This window comes from Macrobrachium rosenbergii, chromosome 41, assembly GCF_040412425.1.
Source record: "Macrobrachium rosenbergii isolate ZJJX-2024 chromosome 41, ASM4041242v1, whole genome shotgun sequence".
In the NCBI taxonomy this organism is placed as follows: Eukaryota; Metazoa; Arthropoda; class Malacostraca; order Decapoda; family Palaemonidae; genus Macrobrachium; species Macrobrachium rosenbergii.
Genome location: NC_089781.1, coordinates 80,368,579 through 80,384,829, shown reverse-complemented (window position 1 = coordinate 80,384,829; position 16,251 = coordinate 80,368,579). Strand labels below are relative to the sequence as shown.

General features: G+C 38.5%; 1 protein-coding gene across 12 annotated transcripts in view; it reads left to right on the top strand.

Moving 5' to 3' along the window:
- The first annotated feature begins 5,344 nt into the window (after positions 1-5,344).
- Positions 5,345-16,251, top strand: part of pum (pumilio) — a 393,939-nt gene continuing 383,032 nt past the window's right edge. For 2 of the 12 annotated variants that reach the window (XM_067084468.1, XM_067084466.1), the window contains exons 1-2: positions 5,345-5,613; positions 9,495-9,575. The gene's annotated coding sequence lies outside the window, so the exon portion shown is untranslated. Of the gene's footprint in view, positions 5,614-9,494; positions 9,580-16,251 lie in introns of all 12 variants that reach the window. The other 10 variants (XM_067084462.1, XM_067084459.1, XM_067084470.1 and 7 more) reach the window with 8 other exon arrangements.

Genomic DNA, 16,251 nt, shown 5'->3' with positions numbered 1-16,251 from the left:
GCTAATGGCAGTGATCCACATGATTTTGTTTATGCTAACATACATTGCAGTAATGTAAGTAGGATTGTATAATCTGCTTTCAGTTTTTTCCCACAGGACTATGAGCCAACTAGTTCTTCATTGGAGGGGTGGGTAGAGCTCTCAGCTAGCACACTGTTGGCCCAACGTTTGACTCTCCGATCGGCCAATGAAGAATTAGAGGAATTTATTTCTGGTGATAGAAATTTATTTCTCGTCATAATGTGGTTTGGATTCCACAATAAGCTGTAGGTGCCATTGCTAGGTAATCAATTGGTTCTTAGCCACGTAAAATAAATCTAATCCTTCAGGCCAGCCCTAGGAGAGCTGTTAATCAGCTCAGTGGTCTGGTTAAACTTAGATATACTTACTTTATGAGCCAACTTAGATGTTGCAGAGTCAGTGTTGGCGCAAGAAACCGTTGTATTTTCCTTGTTGTCCTTTTGTTAAAAGCTTAGCTTGGTAGGGTTGCATTTTTGGGGTATGAGGTACAATTTTTGTTGTTTGGTAGTGGAAATATGCTGCAAGATTCAAGCCATGGTGCCAATAAGATTTTTGTGTAATTCTTAACTGAAATGTATCTCCTGTTCACTAGTGACCTTGTACTGGAACTTACTTTTGAGAGAATTTTATGTTTAACCTCTTGCATTGGTATGTTGTAGAAGAATTTTATCAGAGATTTTTCAATGTAACTGTTACTCATTGCAGATGTTTAGGGCAGCCTAATTAGCTTTTGATAATGTTTGGTGGGGGTTTGTACTCCGAACTTAATTCATCTTGGTCAGGATTTGTTTCCTGTTTTACGGAATATCTTCATGAGCTGGAATTAGTATAAGAAGTGCTCTAGAGATTCACCTAAGAAGTTGATATGTCCTCTGCTTTAGGTTTACAGCAGGTTCAAGTCTTGTATGGGTGTGTTCTTTCATTGATATTGATTACTCTTTGGTTAAATAGTATCCACTGTCAAATACTGTTCCCTTAGTAATTCACTATGTCTCATTTCTCTCTGCCTACTGCTTGTGTGCACTGATACCAGTATTCAAGCTGTTTGGAATAAGACTGCTGTTACCAACTTAGATTTTCTTTTTTCTGTTCATCAGGCTGAGGTGAATGAAAGTCTTCAATACCACTTTGAGATAACCCCCAACCTCTTCCCCTTCACCTTTCCTGACTTAGTGAGAAGAATCATACTTTTTCCCCTCATCATAAACATTCACCGTCTCTTGCTGCTCCTGTTTTTCCCATGGTGCAAGTGGAGGTTCATGTCACAGGTCATTGTTTGTCATTCAACCACCATCATATAGCCATGACCCTGGTGTCAGCACTCTGTCCTCACCTGTATGGCCTTCTACTCAAGGCAAACCTACCATAGCTCCTAGCTCTTGCTACAAGTCTGCTCCTGACACTCAACCTCCTCCAGCCTCTCTCTGGGCTCTCCATATTTCTGTCTCCAGCTGTACACTCAGCCATCAGCTCATACCTCCTTAACGTTTTACCCATCGTAATCGATATAAGTATATCCTTGTTTTCTTTCCGCTACTGCTTTCATTGACTTTACAGTAATTGGTTTCAAGTTTTACAGTACAAGATCTCGCTGTTCATCCTCCACATATGTGTATTTCTGTTCATAATGAACTAAAGGTACTATCTGGCAATTTTTCTCGTGGATAATAGCTTCTGGCAATTTTGGTTCAGGAGTACAAGATGCAGAGTCTGTGCTTATCAAAGCCTGAAAGGATGCGGTTTTTTATTTTGTTTGTATATACATCATTTAGTTCTAAAGAGTTTGTGTACTCTTACACAGGGAGTAGCAGATGAAAATCTTGGTGATAACAATGGCTTCAATGATTTAATGACACCGACAGAATTATTGCACTTTGAAACAGTCGTAGTGACGATAACATCATTTTGCCTGGTAGGTCGTGAAAGAGAGCCCTTATTTTTATTTATGAAGAGGAAATAAATTTGTTCTCACATAACTTCAACTTGTCATTCTGCCTAATTTTTGCATTGCAGTTTCAAAGATGCAAAATAAAGTAAAATTTTCAGCTTCAAAATGACACGAAAACCAAGATTTCCATCATGAGAAAAGAATTCGCAGCAAACAATAAAAGAAAATGATCTCTTAAGCTCATAAGTGCTGTAAACTAGAATGGATCCCCCACAAAAAAACACAGATGATTAAGGTAACATTTTGTTGCTTCAGCTTGAAGACAAAATTTTGACATGGAAGTTTTCATGCGAATCACTCTTGCTGCCTTTTTAAACATTTAGGCATCTGTATCTGGTCATCCAACATGGTACACCTTCTTCAGACCATCTTGACCTCTCCTCTTCTAAACTTTTAAAACAATTGTTTGTGTTCTGCTTCTTTAAAGTTGAAAGAAAAATTTCAGGTATGTTCATGTACCATTTAAAACTTGCAAAGATTTTGTAACAAATTTTTGAGTAAAAAGTTTACACCTCACAATGAAACTCAGTACTGTAAGGAAGACAACTGAAATTCGGTTTTATCTTCTATACGTGGGGTAAAGTGAAACTGGACATAATGTAGGACTTGCAAAGGACACTGAATTATCTGCATTTGATGGCTATTTGGTAGTGTTAATGCCAAGTCCTGGCTTCCATCACTTTAGTAACAACAAAATTATTTGTAAAGCAGATAAGTTACAAATTACTATCCCTTGAAGGCATAGTGGTGTGTGTATTGTATTGATTTTTTTGTCAGCTGTCTGGTGAGTTCTCTTTGTGCATCCTGTGTGTGAGTACTTGTCTGGTCCAGGTCCTCACCTGTGGCCTTTTCCCTAATCTTATGGGCCTTCCAAGGTCAGGGTCATGACAATAATGCATGTAATTCTTGGCTAACTAATTGCTCATCTCTCGTCTTCACAACCAAACTATGTCAGTCTTGCCTTATTTGTTTTAAAACCACCTTGGTGTGCTCCAGCCATTATTTCACCATTTTGGGATTAGTACACCATTTCAGAATCTTCATTTTTTTTTATTGCAGTGTCAGTATTAGCATAAATCTGTCATGCAAATCATAAATTTTCATTGTGTATGTTGATGATACAGTCTGTATTTATCAGTACAGTAGTTGATTGGATTCATTCTACACAATAGTAGTAATCCAACTTTTTTCTGCTCTCCCTAGATGTTCTCTGAGTTCTAGACTTGTCCAAAAAGTTGCCTAAATAACAATCCTACCCTTTACTTCTATAACTATTACCATTTATTATGTTTTCCAGGTGTAGGAAATTCCATAATGCATTTACCATCTTATGTCACCTCTGTGACATTTGATACATGATCAGGACATGGTTATACACTAGTAGTTGCACTTGTGCAGTTTTCTTTGCTTATACATAGTACCAAAATAAAATTAATAAAGATATTTCCCATACATGCACTTCTAATCCATCTTCCTTTCTCCCCCTCCCTCTCGCTTCCCCCATTGGCATTATGATTTTCTTTGTAATTCCCAGATTCATTGTTACCATCTTAACTGATAAATGTTGATTAGGTCTACTTTGTCATTGTCTCCTGTTCTTTGTCAATGGTATCTCATCCTTTTTCTGGTCGTCTTACCCTTTGACAATATTTAACTTTATACTCCTTGCCTTTTATGATTTCCTTTTTATTGAAATTCTTAGCACATTGTTCCTCGTTCTTACCCTTAAAAGCTATAATTTTTCTTCCTTTTTAACCTCATTGAGATATAATACCCAAATGGTGTAAAGGATGTTTTGTCCAGTTTTGTAGGTAACTGATGTTAAGTTAGCATTGGTTGAAGCTGCAAGAAAGCCATTTTTTTTTCTTCAAGTTCTTGTGCCATTTTCCATGTACTGTACAGTACAAAAGGAATGGGTAACTTTAGTTGTAAAAAGGTGATGAAAATGGGATGGCGGTCATGAGAGAGTTGGTAAAATCATGACTTGAAGATGATCAGTTTAAGTACCAGTATCATTAGGTAGTGATACACATATGAAACTGCATGATACCAAAAGTGAAGAGTAAATTTAAGGAAAAAGTATGAAACCATAATAATTCAGTTAAAGCCAAGTTCCAAAGTCAAAGCCGTCTATTGTATGAATAGCATAATATATGTAGCCTAGTAATCTTTAATGATGCCAGCATTAACTTCACTAGAAACGATTTCGAAGTGAGAACTACCCTGAACATGAACAACCAATACAAATCCAGAAAAAAGACGCAGTGTATGTCTTGTAATAGAAAACCAATGTCAAAGTATTAACAATATGGCTTGGAAGTAAGACTGATTGCGCGAAAGTAACCCCACATCCCACCCCCCACCCAAATTGCAACCATTGATTACAAATTAAAAACTGGCTCGAGAGATTTAAGTCTTCAACCAAACTAAAGGGAAGTAGGATGAGATTACAAGAAAGAGATGTGCTTTTATCCTTTTTTGCCAGATATTTTCCTAAATATGAAGCGAAATCATGCCTCCATCATGTAACCTTATCTGTTAAGATTAGGAATGCTGATAAAGTTGGAAGAGCCTTACGATGTGATGACAAAGCTTATATTAACATACAGATGTATTCAAACACTAGAATTCTAGAGTCATATGTTATTTTGCTATTATAAGAATTGCGCCGAAGAATACAAGGTGAAGCATTGCACAGTTTTTGTTAACAGTGCATTTTAACTGAGTAGGAAATTAACTGCAAGTCATTTCGGCTGTACACAATGGAATGCAATTCACTGTGCGTGTTTATCATGTGTAATACTCAAAATGTAACTTACATTAACCGAATAACAATTATATAGTTGTATCGCCTAGGAATAAACATAAAATTATGAAATACTCAAAGATTTGCAATTAAGTTGTCTATCATATCCTGAACATTACTCTTGTACCAAAATAAGAAAAAATACACTTCCCACATTAACAATGGCTAACCCCATTTTTAACTTACAAAGTTCTTGGTTAATAAAACTTTAAAGTTAATGCCGATATAGTAAGCCATTAAAGTAAATATAAAATAAAAACTCCTAGTTCCTATGGGACTGCACACCACTGAATCGGGTCATTGTATAACCTACCATGAATAAAACGAAAGAAGAAGAATTTCTTTAGCAGAAACTATATTTCACAGGTTTTCTCTCTGTGAGTTATAATTTTTGGATGTTATTTGATAAAATATGTGAACTTCTTGATACCATAAAGACAACGTGTCAATTATCTGTACAAAAAAATGTAAACAGACTAAATAAAAATCACCTTTGCGCATTCCGTTTGTCACAGCTGTCGTTTATGGCCAAATGATGTACCAAAGGATAACTTTGTTGTTTTTGTTCATTTATTTCTAAAATCCTAGGATTCCGCCAGGGTGAATGATTCCTTTTGTTGAGCAACTGGGTCTTTGTGGAGTGTAAAGGGGGTTTACCATAGCGAATCACGCTGTATTGTGCGAGATAAGACGAGTAAAAGCGATGTTTCCCTTGCAATTTGTTGACTCCAGCGCCATGTTCCGGGACTAATGACAGAGAACCGTTGTTAATTTACCATCACAGCAGGGTCGCCATCGTACACACAACCCTGTTTCACCGAGGGATACGTCATTAAAGGTATGGGGACGAGAGTTCGTGTGTTGTCACTCGATAGATCTCTGTCACACATAGTAAACGGGTTGTTCACCCGTAGCAATTTGCCCTCGTGCAACCCTGCCAGATCATTTCCTATCAGTCAGGTGGCACCTTGACTTAAAATGAGCTTACCTAGTCTTTAAGAGGTACTAGAATAGATTATGACTTTGTTAATTAATTACCTTGCACGATAACTAAGGCCTGCTAATGACGGTTGCCAGTCTTATGGGTTTGGTTGGGTAGTGTACCCCTCTACCGTAGGGTAGGCAAGGTTCATGCTTAGTTGGATGCCCTCATTCTATAGAAGTATTCCATTGGTTTAGTTTGTGAATAGGTTGGGCCGAAGATGATGTTTCTCCTGCAGTCTGCGTGTAGATTTGGTTTCAGGCCTATGGGTCTGCTGTTGGCTTCGCTCGAGTGAATTTACAGCTACCCTGTGCCTACCCTATACCATATGTAAAGGCAATTAAAAATTGAATATTTATATATACATAATATTCATGGTGGAACCATGATACTTTTATTTATCAACAGATACCAGAAGTATATATATTTCAGACAGCTTAGGCTATCATGTAGTTTATGTATTTCTGACTATTAGCCCATTGTTAGTGCAAGCTATTTATGGGCTTAATTGTTTTACTGCAGATCATGTAGTCTAAGCTTTATAACAATTATGGCGGTGACACTTATGGGAAACTGATATTTATGTAGTGCAGAAAACTAAAAATTAGTAAATTTCACAAACCCTAATGGTAAAGAATTCCAAAATCAAAGATTAGCAGTTGGTGCATGGCTATAAACAAATCACTTCCAAAACAAATAAAGAACAAGTTTTCATAAGGTCATTAACATTAGGTATTCTACTTTTTCTTCTCGAACCGAACCTAACCTAACCAAGGGTGGTGGGTCCTACTTGCCTTTGGGCCACCTGAACCTTACCAAGGGCATTGTGAGTCATAAAGTAAATTACAGGGAGACATCCTAACCTAACCTAACTTAGCGTACCAGATCCTACCAGACTGTGTGTTTGGGGTGGTTTGCAAACCAGGCCATAATATAAGGATGCATCCTAACTTACCTTAGGTAACCCATTTTAATGTAGGGTGCCAATTATTGCATTCATATATAAAAATATATCTCCCAAAGGTGAATGCAGTGTTATCGTAGCAATCTCCCATAAATTATTGTAGGTTAGGTCTTCATTTGATGAATTTAGTTTAGCACAGTGATAACCTAAGTGACAAGGAGAAATTCATATCATCTGTTGGTGTGAAGTATAATTGGCAACCTTTCAATAGAAGGTCTACATTTCTTGCTGTTTCAAAGTACAGTACAACATCATTTGGAGGGGACCAAGCATCTTCATTATAGCAGACATGAAAATTGAATCTTACACAGTGCCAAAGAAAACTACTGAGTACAGTATCAGGATTTATTTTATAAATGTGATAAAAGTTAAAATATGTTTATTATTATTGTGCACTGCCATGATTGCTGGCATATTTACACTCAGTCACATAGGCAACATTTAGATGATAAGGGAAACTAACATTCATGTCTAGGTTAAATTTGATATTAAAATGACATCAGTCACAGTTAACATTCCTTACTAACTGAAGTACAGTGTCAGTCAACCTTCAAAATTGTGGAAGTTTGTGTTGACAGGATAATTTCTTGCAACGGAAACCTACCAAGAACGAAGTATGGTAATTTTTAGACTTGAAACCTAACTTTTCTGTATATCCAAAAATTTGGTCCTCCTAATTTCCTAACAACTAATAAGGGCAGAATAGGTTAGAACATGTGCCTTTTTAAGTAAATTAAAAATTAATAAAACAGATTTAATATAATTGGAAATATTGTTTACCCTATGCCTAAGTTTTCTTGATATTAAAAAAAGTGATAGAAAAGACTTACTTCATTATTATAAACCATAAGTTTACTGATGTTTTTACTGAGAAAGTTGGGGAAGACACTGACTGCATTGCACTTGTTGCTGATTAGATTCATAGTGGGATGGTTACCTCCCATCCGATATGGTCTGATCACAAAATGTGATGGTCAGCTTCGAGGCCTCTAAATGAACAGTGTCTTGTCCGATATTCTCATGCTTACCAGATGAAACATGGTGTGAAATCTTTGCATAACTTTTTTGATGGTCATCTGATCTTTATGGCCTCTTTGAGGTACAGTATGATTTTTGGTCAGGTCATATATAGCAAGTCCTTTGAAAATAGGGGTGATGTACAGAGGATAAGCAGTTACTACAACTCAAGGAAAGTCAGTTAAATAACCAGTTGTCAAGCTCATCAGACGAATGGAATGGATAAGGCTTATTAATCAGTAAGAGCAGGATGAAAGATATATTAGACAGTATTTAAAGACTTGACCAAGATACTTAATGCCTTCCTTAAGGTGAAGAAAGCCATTTGAAAGGGCATCAAAAAGTATGAAGTAGTTGACTTTTTAGGAGGAACAGGGGTGAAGAATGCCATTGATGTTGTCATCACAAGTACAGTGACTTAAGAATTGAAATGTGGGAAATTTTGACTGATAGTCATGATGACTTAAAGTGGTTTGTTATATAAAAGATATTCTTTGACATAGCCCTTTTACAGGCTAAAGGGCTAGAAAAGTTGATTGGTATGAAGAAAAATTGTCACCAGTGAAATGTAACTGTTACAAATTAGCACTTTTGTGTAAATCTTCGGTTTTGTAAGAAGATGAATTCATTGAATGCTTTGATAAATAAATGTTAATAGTTTTCTGTATTGTAAACTTAGTGAAAGGATAAAGAAATTACATTAATTATATACAGTAAATGTAATAACAGTACACAGTTTTGATACAGTCAGCTGTCAGTATTCCCCAAAAGCAAATTGTAGCAAAAAGTAAATGTAAATAAAGTGGAGCAAGTCATCAAAATGAAAGAGATACATTAAGTCATGAGGAATAGAGAATAGTACCAAGTACTTTATAGGCAGACAATTATTAGAAGTTGAGATGTGTTGAAGTGTTTATATGTAACACACATGCACAATATTATATATATATATATATATATATATATATATATATATATATATATATATATATATATATATATATATATATATATATATATATATATCATATATATATATATATAATATCACAGATTATGCACACAAACATAAATACTGTACATGTATACACATAATTTATATATATTATATATATATATATATATATATATATATATATATATTTATATATATATATATATATATATATATATATATATATATATATATATATATATATATATATATATATATATATATATATATATATATATATATATATATATATATATTATATATCTGTATGTGTATATATATATGTATAGTATTTATATGTTTATATATATATATAATATATATACTGTGCCATTTATGGAACATTATTTGAATATACTGTACAAAAATGGAACACTGTTACAGCTACAGTATCTGTCTGTTTTTAAAATAGTAGCCACAGTTATGGTATGCCATTGACTTAAAAACTGTAATATCAGAATAGAAATATTTGATACTTCAAAACATATACTTGAAAGTGTTGTATTTCTAAACAATAGTTAATATTTTAGTTAAAAGTTGTATGCTGGCCCCAATAAGCCATGCAACTCATTATAGCAGTAGATGACAGTTCTTAAAAATTTGCAGTATGCCATATGTATCAAACACAGTAGTTTGTTAATTTAGGTGTTAATTTTAAAGTCCTTGGTTTTTGTGTACTGTTAAATATTGACACTTGTAAGTACTTATATAAGTTTCAGTGTTCTGTACCAACACTGTACTTATGATATTGGTTATTTTCAGTCCGACTGGCCCTAGATGGCACCGCCATAGAATCATTCATCCTAACTCTTTGCAATTGGTTCCAAAGATAAATTACAAACGGTAGGTAAGAGTGAAGTTGTCTTGTTTATTTTGTAGTAAAATTAAGATGTGAATGATGTATTTAGTGTGTTCATATGAAGTGTAAATCATTGCTTTTATTGTTTTTATACCCAAAAGTCTGCCCATATTTTAGCTGAATAAGCCAAAAGGCCAGCGGTTTGATTGGTAAGCTTCCATTTAAAGCTGTATATATAAAAACATGAAATTTACAAAGTGAGTAGCTTTAAATACAGTAATTAAACTAAAATGAATAACTGGAACTTTGAAAGAATACTGCAACTTCTCTTAAACTTGCAGTTATCACCATCCATAAAGCTCCTTCAGTTTCCAGGCATATTTGGCTTACAAGCACAGCATACAAAATAAAATTTTGAGGTCTTTAGCAGATGAGGCAGAAGACTTCCTGTTTAGGAATAAATCTTGCCCATCTATTTGTTATATTAGCCCCGTGAGATATTTGTGGATATCCAAACTCATCTGTGGTAAAACATACTGTTCTGGCTTATTTCTTATGCATAGAGATAATGTTTGTATTTGCTTCATGCAAATTTGTAAATTTCATGAACTTCATTTTCATGATAAAATGCTGGTTGCGGTCATATTTTGAAGGCAGCAAATTGTTAGTGTAGTATCTTGTAAGTTTATTTTGTCAGAATGGTGTCTTCAAGTTAGCTGAAAACATAAATTTCTGTAATCTTTATAAATTAATATGTTTTAAAAAACTTTATATAGATTGATAGTCTTTGAGCATAGATTTATAGGCCTTTTGCACCATGAAAAAATTTCTGTTCTATTGATATACATATGTACAGTATTCTAACTATTTATGGCTGTTATTGTTTATAAAGAATCATGAGAAAGAAGGACAACTTTTTATGATTTTCCATTTTGGACTGGTTTAGTAATTGTCATTTAACAGCTCATACTTGCATGGGGAAGATAGTTAAACCATTCCCCAGCAGTCCAGATGTCATAACAGTAAATTTACTGTTATTTTTTTCACTGATGACATTTTCTGTCAGCTGATTCAAGGGCTGAGATTTGCTTGACGTCATTCAAAGGGTTAATAATGAGTAAATTTTTTTACATATATATATTATAATCACCATTTTAAAGTCTGCATATGCTTCACCCTTGTGCAGTGTGTCTCCAGCTTATGATCATTCCTCTGATGTCCATATTCTGTGTCTATGTAAATTTGTGAGAAATGAATGATAACTAGCAATCCATTATGTAAACTTGGTACAAAACTAATCTAATCGAGGAATTAGAAGTAAAAAGTACAATAGAGGATAATCTAGTAGGTAAAAAGAATGTAGCCTAGACACAGATTGTTTTAGGAACATCAAACAAAAAGTATAAATTAATGTATGTATATGTAGTAGAGAAAACAGAAGAATGTAAAAGAAAATAAAGAACAAACAAGTGTAATATTACATTTTATATAAGTAACTTACCAAGTAATTACATTGCTATTAGTTCCTACTTTTCGCAGCAGCTTAAGTTTTAAAATTTCGAGGTAGCGCTTGCACTGTTTTGGTGTAGGTAATGGACCCCGCCAACTTTCGGGAAAGAATAGGTACAACCGGCTCAGGTATTCAGTTCATTCCTGCCGCTCATCGACTGAACATCGGTCGCTGGGTAGCGTTTGTTTTGATTTGTTTTCACCAGTTGTTTGTGGACATTGCCGAATTTGGTTAAGTACATTGTAGTTTTTGGTACCACCAATCAGCTTTTTACCTTAATTGTGACTGGATATGTCAGACTCGAGTGCTCATAGTATTGGGTATTGCAGCAAGGGCTGCAAGACAAGACTGGCATCTGCTAAGTATGATGCTCATACTATCTGCACCTCCTGTAGAGGACAAAATTGTTCACCTGACATTAACTGTGATGAGTGTAAGGAGTGGGATCAGGGGAAATGGAAGACTTTAAATTCTCATTTAGCGAGACTTTACAGAGACAGAGGGAGAATGACTCCAGAGGTGTTTGTCCTTTCGACTCCTATGACAGTTTTTCCCCTATTCCAAGTCCTCAATCTTTACCTGTAACTCCTTTACCTGGCTCCCTACCTCGAAGCCTGAGTAGATAAGAAATTTCACATTATTGTAAATACCATAACCCAAGTGGGTGCTTCAATTAAGATCTTGATGAATCAATTGAATACAAAAAGTGCCGTGTCAGTGGAGGAGGTGGCTACTTGTCCTGCCAACACTCCTAGACCTGGGTCCCTGTCAAACTTTCCTAAACCTGGGAGGAGGCAAACCAAACATCCAAGGGAGGTCAGTGGGGTTTGCCCTCGGGTAGTTGCCCCCCATCACATCCCACTGACGCTCTTAGACCTAGGTCCCTGTCAAACTCCCCTAAAGCTGGGAGGAGACACACCAAACGTCCAAGGGAGGCTGGTGGGGTTTGCCCACGGGTAGTTGCCCTCTCAATCAAGCCTGTTGACCGTTCCCAGGATTCGCCAGACGGCCATTGGAAAGGTGTCCGAGTGGATGTGCACGCTTTATCGTTGAGTGGTCCCAATTCCAGCGTGGATAGGAGGCGCAGTCGGCTCTTTTCCGAGGTTTCCAGATAGTTGAAAAGGTCAACAGCTCCTGAACACGTTCCTCCACTCCCTTGTAAGCATTCCAGAGATCTGGTTCGGAGTCCTGAACCTTCTTTCAGCTTCTGGGACCAAGAAGATGCCCCGATGTCTCCTGAGTTGTTTATACTGCAACACTCACCTAAGAAGAGCACTGATCAGGCAGTGTCAGCCACGCGCCCAGTAGGGATGCGTTCAGTGTTGGCCAAGTGCACAGTGAGGGCAGACAGCATTGTGGGTGATCGCTCGTCTGGTGTCTGGTAGCCAGTTGTTGATACTACCATTTGTTTCAGACATTCGATAGCCTTCGAAAACCAGTGGATTTTTAGCTCCCGAGTGGAGGTGAGCGCGCTCTCCGAGCTGAGCACTCCGACTATCGTTTGGCACCTGATCGTCATATGTCTCCTGTGAAGTCTCGCCAGACTCAGTTGCTGCACTTACCGCTTCATTTGGCGCCACATCCTGACAGGCGTTTAACATCTCATACCACTGCCTTTGATCGTCCAACACAGCCAGTTTCGACTAGTGTCAGCGTTCCGGTTGCGCAAGATTCCTCTCTGGAACCGATTCATCGTCGTCTCGATAGCATCTTGAGCCTTTTATAGAAACCTTCGGCTACAGTGCAAGAGCAAAAGGACTTAGCTTCTTCTTCGATCTAGGCTTTTCGTCAATGGAGCTGGATCATTTAGTGAACAACTTATTCAAAGTCTTCAAAATGTTCAGCTTCCTTGATTGGACAGAGGGAGCTTTGACAAAGAACATTGAAGATTGCACAGCTCTACCGGACAATTTTACTGCAGACTGGCTAGAAATTTTAGCCTGTGCGGACAAGACGGTTCGTGATGGATCGCAAGTATTGACTGCTCTCTTTGCCTTATGCGTATTGAAGAAGAGGGAACTGGGGTGTTCGTTTGTCACTAAGGTAGTCACTCCTTCTCAGAAATCGTCTCTGCTCTTCACCCCATTGGACCGAGATAGATGTTTCCCAGAGCTACTCTGGAGCATGTATTTTCAGAGTTTCAGAAGAAGACTGCCCAGAACTTGCTAACACAGTCCACGAAACGCCCAAAGCAGCCAATTCGGACACCTGCGGCACCTTTAGTATAAGGGTGGACTCTCCTTTGCAGCAGCAGCAGCCTTTTCGTGGCGGCACAGCAGGGTATCAGTCCCGACCAAGTACCAAGCCCCGTGCTGTGCACACGGTCATCAAGTCATCTACCAGACTCTCTTCTAGTAAGTGAGGATCCAGTCCTCCATGTGATGGTGGAGCAAGACTTCTCCATTTTTGGAGGAAATGGGAAGTCAAGAGTGTAGAACCATGGGTGATAGAAGTTTTGAGAGAAGGGTACTCAATCCCATTCAACGCAAAGCCCCCACTGGCTTCAGCGCCCATCAACTTAACAGCCTACTCTGTAGGCTCACAAAGGTTTTTGGCCTTGTCAAAGGAGGGTATCTCTCTGCTCAAAAAAAAAAAAGTGGGGCCAGGCGCTGCTATAGACGTTATGAAAGACGTGAACTCGAAGGGGTTTTACAACGACCTTCATTGTACCCAAGTCATCGGGAGGGTGGAGACCTGTCCTGGACTTGGGTGCGCAGAATTTTTTCATAAAGACCACGAAATTCAGGAGGGAAACCAATCAGTCAGTGCTGTCCTCCATTCATCAAGAGGATTGGATGGTTACGAGAGACATGGAGGGTACATACTTTCACATTCCAGTCCACCCAGAATCTAGAAAGTACTTGAGATTCGTGTTCCAAGGCAGGATTTACCAGTTTTGAGCCTCTGTTTCGGTCTTTCAACAGCCCCAGAGGTCTTCACCAGGGTTCTTGCCCCAATAGCAAAGTGGCTACATTTGATGGGCATCAATAATTGCCTGTATCTCGACAACTGGCTCCTACACTCCCCATCGAGAAACTGTTGCATGGAGGACTTACAGAAGACTCTCTCCCTTGTCCAGGATCTGGGCCTTCTGATCAACTTTTCCAAGTCACAACTGGTCCCGACTCAGTTGACTGTCTATTTAGGGATGATGAGCGACTCTCGGAGTTTTCTGGTGTTTCCGTCGTAGAGAATTCTTTCCTGCCTGCAGACGATTCAGAAATTTCTCCTTCTTCCTTCCTGCTCAGCCAAAGAGTGGATGAGCCTCTTGCAAGGGCACCCTTTCGTCCACAGAGAAGTTTGTGTCGTTAGGGAGAGTGTACTCCAGACCCCTGCAGTTCTTCCTATAGGCCAGCTGGTGCAGGAAGACATCTCTGGATTCATTTGTCTTCCCCGTTACTCCCGAAATCAAGGAGGACCTTCAGTGGTGGCTGAGAGAAGAGAGATTCCTGGTAGGGAAGTCTTTATTCCCTCTGGACCCAAGCCTAACCTTGTTCTCAGATGCTTCAGACCTGGGATCGGGAGCTCATTTACCAGACTTGGAAGTTGCATGGGCATGGTCAGTGTAAAGGAGCTGAAAGAGATAGACCTGGCTCTCCAGCATTTTGCTTCAATGACAAACAACAAAATAATTGCAGTCCACTTGAACAACATGATGGTGCTGGCCTACACAAGGAACCAGGGAGGCACGCACTCTTTATCTCTTTGCTAGGCGGCCAGAGATCTTCTCATTTGGGCCCAGAACAACCATACTCGGATTGTTCTCCACTTCATTCAGGGCAAGATGAACGTTCTTGCAGATGACTTGAGTTGCTACAAACAGGCCCTACCAACAGAGTGGATGCTGAATCCGCAGGTGTGCATCAACCTGTGGAATTGGTGGGGGAAGCCGTTGATAGACATGTTTGTGACGTCGAAGAATCATCGTCTTCCCCTGTATTGCTCGCCAGCTCTGGACCCCCTGGCTTGGGCAACAGATGCAATGCTCCAGGACTGGTCCAACCTGGACTTATGCTTTCGCACCATTCAGTATGGTGAGGGAAGTCATCAACAAGTTTCAATCTCACAGCAACTCGTCGATGATGCTAGTGGCCCCGTTTTGGGCGCAATGGTTCCTGGACATTCTAAGCCTCTTAATGGACTTCCCAAGACTTCTTCCACAGCATCGAAGTCTTCTCAAACAACCTCATTTCCTCCGCTATCCTCAAGGTTTGTCCACTCTCGCTCTGACAGGCTTCAGAATGCCAAGAAACTTGTCAGAACAAAAGGATTTTCAAAGGCAGCTGCGAAGGCTATTGCCAACTGTAGACGGCAATCTTCAGCCAACGACTACTAGGCTAAGTGGTCAGTTTTTCTTGACTGGTGTCAGACACAGTATCTCATCTCCTGAGACCACTTTAGTTCAAATACCTGATTTTTTAATCTTCCTGAAGTCTTCTTGGGGACTAGCGACTTTGACTATTAAAGACTACAGTATACAGTAGATCCATTCTCAATTCTGTCTTTAGGCACATAGATTTGGATCTTGCAACAAGTCAGGATCTTAGTGACTTGATTAAATCTTTCGATACTTCAAGGGAACACAGACCGCCTTCTATTCTTGTGAACCTAGATGTCGTGCTTCGTTGGCTCTCAGGGCCTCCCTTCAAGCCTCTTCATACATCTTCCTTGAGAGACCTAACGAGGAAGACTTTTTGGCTGCTCTAGCGACAGCCAAAAGAGTTAGTGAATTACAGGCCTTGGACAAGCAGGTTGGCTTTTCACAAGGTGATGCAGTGTACATGTTGGGTTTCTTGCAAAGAACAAAACCCCAGCCAATCCTTGGCCCCATTCGTTCTCTATCAAGAACCTTACAGATATCCTGGAACCTACAGACCAGGAGAGAGTTCTCTGTCCGGTCAGAGCCTTAAAATGTTACCTGGAGAGGACTAAGAGCATCAGAGGCTCCTCTTGTAACCTCTGGTGTTCTGTAAAGAACCCGTCTCGTTCTACGTCGAAGAACGCGTTATCCTTCATTCTTAGAGAAGTGATCTCTGAATCCCACAAGGGAATTCAGGAAGAGGCCTTACCTTTGTTAAAAGTTAAAGCCTACGAAGTCCGGCTGGTCACCACTTTACTGGCTTTTAAACACAATCTGTCACTCTTGGCTATGCTTTAAACTACGTAGTGGAAGTGCAGATCTGTTTTGCCTCTCATTATTTGCATGATGT